A 5,012-nucleotide genomic window follows, 5' to 3' on the forward strand; every position below is an offset into this window, starting at 1 on the left:
ATTCTCACTTGAACCTATGGGGTCGTGCACGTAGTTGTGTGACTAACCGACCTTGAATGGATGACAACATTTATTTGTGTGATCAAGCGGATTAAAACACTTCACACAAGTAGTTGTGTGATCAAACAAATCAAAATAATTTTGCAACAAAACAATAATGAATAAAGTAATGATGATTTAAATTGAATATTAAGTTATTGCATTGTGTGCTTGCTGTGAATTAATAAATAGCTTAAAAATTAACGTTAAAATGCGTTGGGTTTGGGACTGATGTTAACAAGTTTAAAGATGGAATATATGACAAAATGACTTCTAAGGGGCGTACGATACACCAGCCTGCTAGTGTCTACATTAAAAGCCACCGCCACACGCTTCTATGTATGCTAAAACTGGAGTGTACGAACACACTCATGGAGCTGTACAGTTGTACCACGGCCCTGATTATAAATAATCTGTGTGGTTTCTAAGTATTGAGGTAATAATATGCTACTGGTGTTTATTTGACATCATTCAAGCAAAACATGTCTTGTGATTACGTCGGATATAATCACTATAAATCTTTAGGTTAAATATAAAGTTCGCAAAGTATATAAATCTGATATCTTGTGTAAAATGTAAATGAGCCTACCATGTGTGGCTGGTACCAAAAGTGGGTCTTGATTTGCACACATGGTGCACCAGCGTGTGCTGCAAGGGTAGCCACGAAACGAAAAGAAAGATTATCAAAGGCGAACTTACATATATAGACAATCAAAATCAAACAACAGAGCCACAAAGATCCGACTTAAACATCCAAGTAAAAATCTATGAAACTAACAACAAACACAATGTACAGCTACATTTGCATGAGTATAGCAAGAAACATCAACTTCTATTATCATTACCATGCCTATTAAGATCTCCAATACCTGAAACCGCCTCTGGGCTTAGTATAGATCTAGCATTGGCATGCGACGAAGAAGAAGAAGAAACCGACAGCAGAGGTGTCGGCCACCCACGTGCACCACCGCCGCCGCCGCCGTCTACATCCATATCTTGTGTACTTGCAACACTTTGACTCTGAAACTTCCATGGGTGCTCAAGATTAATGCTATCTCTACTTTCTACAAGTTTAATATCAGTTTCTACACCATCATTGGTTCTGGATGTCGTAGAAGACTGCCCTGCAGGAATTGTAGCAGACGGGAAAGCTTTCTCAGGAGGAATGGCGGGTGTGTAATTTGAAGGAAGAAGGTCGTCCCAGTTTTCTAAAAGCTCCTTGTAGACCTTACGAAGAGTGACTTCTGTAAGACCCGTGACCTTACAAATCTCTGCTTGTGTTTTTCGTTTATCTTCAAGCTGTGAAGCTAAATATATGGCGGCTGCAGATATGCTGATCGGGTTCCTACGCGTGCAGAAACACTTGTTGATCACAACTTCACCAATATGAGTCGCAAGCTCCTGCATAAGGGAATTTGTAAATGAAAATTATAAAACCACAAAAACATAATAAATTTATAACCATATATTGAAATGGTACCTGTGCAGATTTGTTAAGCTGCAGAAGAGTGCAGAATCGAGCATATGAACCGAGATGGAATTGCTGTTTAATGGCTGGCTTAATTGCAAAGCTTCCCCAAGAATCTTGATGTACTTCCCAATCTCTTTCTGAGGTAAATTTGCTGCAATTGAGATTTCCTGTTTCACAAGTTACCGATTGTTTAATCTAGGAGTGTGCCTGAAACAAAAAAAATGACCGAAAACCAAAATAACCGAACCAAAACAAAAACCAACAGTTTGGTTCAATGTTTTCATAAAAACCAAACTTTCGGTTAGGTTTTGCGTGCAACTAAAACCAAAAACACAAACCGAATTTATAGATTTTATTTTAATTTTTAAGTAGTTTATAATAATTTAACATATAGTTTAACCTATATACTTAGCCCAAATTATAATAATTTATTAATTTATAGTTGATTAATTTGAAAGGTGGGTGTGCATCACGCCATCACCTCTTGTACCTTATGCATCATATGTTTGTAATATGCATTTGGGTGTTGTAAGCTTTGCATAAATTATTGTACTGTCTTCTTACTGAAGTAGGTGATTCAAGGTAAAGCATTTCATCAAACAACTTACATGCATGTAGAACATAAAAATTAAACAACAATTTCAATAAACAAAACAGGGATTCCGAGTACAATTTTCAAGTAGCAAGACATTGTGTGGTGGTAGAGGTGGTGTCGTGGTGGGTGATGGTCATGAAGCGGATATGGTTGTTTCTTTTTTTATAGAAAGTCTTGAATGTTATAAATGAATGTTAATCGACAATCGATTTCGTAGTAACGCGTGGACGTCGTTAGTTTCGGTCGGTTATACTTTCACACCCCCGCAACACGGGGGGTCAAAATACTAGTTATTAACAAACGAAATAAATTAAGGTTCAAATCGATTATTGTTGGCCTAACCTTTTTCTCGGCCCCAAATTTTCAAGCCTAAATGACAAAACTGAAAAAACAGAAACCGAACCAAACCCAAAACCAAAAAAAAAAAAAGAAAACTTTTGTTTTTAATCTCAAAACCATTTTTATAGAAAGTCTTTGAATGTTATAAATGAACATTAATCGACGATCGATTTCGTAGTAACCTGTGGATATCATTAGTTTCTTCTGTTAAACTGCCACAACCCCTGCAACACGGGGGTCCAAATCCTAGTTATTAACAAACGAAATAAATTAGAGTACAAATCCATTTTTCTTGGCCTAACCTTTTTTTAGGCCCAAAATTTTCAAACCTAAATGACAACACTGAAAAAACAGAAACCGAAAACCGAAAACCAAAAACAAACAAATAAATAAATGGAAACTGAATGATTTTCAAAAAATCAAAAACCTACATTTCGGTGTCCGGTTCAGTTTTAGCTCGAAACTGAACAGAACGGTCTTCAAAAATCAAAAACCGACATTTCGGTTTTAGCCCCAAAAATGGACCGACACAACCCTTTATTTAACATATTAAATACATAATTTTTAAAAACCAAAACAGGACGGTTTTTAAATGCTCAAAAACCGACATTTTAGTTTTTGTTCAATTTTAGCCCAAAACCGAAACCCGGCCCTTTAATCTATCAGATCAGTGAGTTTTCTGTACCCTAATTCACATTGATTGAATCTTAACATCTTAATATGCTTGTATTATTCATAAATTGCTAACCTAATACTAACTAAACAGATGCAACAAAAATCAATCCAAATTGAAAAGCTCAATTGAATCAAATAGCAGAGAATTATAAATTTTAAATAATAAGTTATAGTATACCTGTAGTGTTCTTTTTTGATAGAATGTCTTGAATGTTATAAATGAACGTTAATCAACGATCGATTTCGTAGTAACGTGTGGACAACGTTAGTTTCTTCGGTTATTCTTTCACAGTTTCACACCCCCGCAACGCGGAGGGCCAAAATACCAGTTATTAACAAACGAAAAAAATTTAAAATCCAAATCCATTATTTTTGGCCTAACATTTTTTTCGGCCCAAAATTTTCAAACCTAAATGACAAAACCGAAAAAACAGAAACCGATCCCAAACCAAATAAAATAATGATTAGAAAAACGAAAACTGAATGGTTTTCAAAAAGTCAAAAACCTACATTTCGGTTTTCGGTTCAGTTTTAGCCCAAATCCGAACAGAACGATCTTCAAAAAAAATCAAATACCTGCTTTTGGTTTTCGGTACAGTTTTAGCCAAAAACCGAACAGAATGGTCTCCAAAAAATCAAAAACCTAAATATCAATTTTCGGTTCAGTTTTAGCCCAAAAACTAACAGAACTGTCTTCAAAAAGTCAAAAACCTACATTTCGATTTTCGGTTCAGTTTTAGCCTGAAACTGAACAGAACGGTCTTCAAAAAATCTAAAACCTAAATATCGGTTTTCAGTTTTTTAGTTCAAAAATGAACAGAACGGTCTAAAAAAGTCAAAAACCTACATTTCGATTTTTAGTTCAGTTTTAACCCAGACCGAACAGAACGATCTTCAAAAAATCAAAAACTGACATTTCGGTTTTAGCCAGAAACTGGACCGACTCAACCCTTTAATCTATCAGATCAGTGAGTTTTCTATACCGTAATCGTAATCACCTTAATTGTATTCCTAAATTGCTAATACCTCAACTGAACATATGCAACAAACATCAAATACAAATTAAAAAATTACTACACCTGCAGTGTTCTAGGCTCCTGAGCCTCTCGAATCGCTTGCACGAGCGCCGCAGTCGCAAGCGCCTCGACACTGCGATTCCTCAAACACGTAGCCGACGAACAATCCCTAAACAACTGAAACGCATGATCCGATATATCACAATCCAACCCAAGTATAGACGCCACATCAATAATCTGCAGATACGCCCTCAGGTTATCCACCACCACCGACGGCCCAGACGCCGACGACGACGACGTCGTTTCGAGAACCCGTTCCAGTTCCGCTAAGTGTCCGGAGAACGAAACAGACGATTGGGCGAACACCGGGTACGGTTCGAGTGACCACGTGGAGAATGCGGTTATGAACCCAGTGGGTTCGAACGGGTCGTCGTGGTCGTCTTCGGGTACGGTGGTGGTGGTGTGTGGGAGTGTGGGTAGGTCGGAGGTTACTAGGCAGAGTGGGGTGTCGTGTGCGCGTGTGTGGAAGAGGTGGTGGTTTTGGGTTTGGCGTTCTTCGACTACGCGGCCGCAGGATATGCATTCGAATCGGCCGGCGGACGTCGTGGCCGACCGCCCCTGCGCCGCCCCGCAGCACGGACACTTCATGATATTATTATCTCCTTGTGGGTTTTTTTTTTCCTTTTGTATAGTTATCGGTTTCACTAGGGCTCGAGTCAAATGAGTATGATTTGACTATAACAATCTGTCACGTTACAAACTTTTTTGTATCTAACAATTGGGAAAACAATAATGGGAACTTTGATTTTAGGGGAATGGGATTGATCGAAACGTCAATTCGAAATTGGATTTTCTAGTCCGTTTCCGGTTGTTTCTT

At 37.9% G+C, this 5,012-nt stretch overlaps 1 pseudogene across 1 annotated transcript; it reads right to left on the reverse strand.

The window, feature by feature from the left end:
- Positions 1 to 522: 522 nt before the first annotated feature.
- On the reverse strand, positions 523 to 4,783 carry LOC143637143 (plant-specific TFIIB-related protein 1-like; annotated as a pseudogene). The gene is made up of 3 exons (XR_013154379.1): positions 4,199 to 4,783; positions 1,520 to 1,677; positions 523 to 1,440 (listed from the first exon to the last, which is right to left on the reverse strand). The product of XR_013154379.1 is annotated as a plant-specific TFIIB-related protein 1-like (transcript).
- Positions 4,784 to 5,012: the final 229 nt, after the last annotated feature.

This window comes from Bidens hawaiensis, unplaced genomic scaffold (genome assembly GCF_021521415.1).
Source record: "Bidens hawaiensis isolate Kalapana, Puna unplaced genomic scaffold, B.hawaiensis_p1.1 tig00008125_1, whole genome shotgun sequence".
Taxonomy (NCBI): Eukaryota; Viridiplantae; Streptophyta; class Magnoliopsida; order Asterales; family Asteraceae; genus Bidens; species Bidens hawaiensis.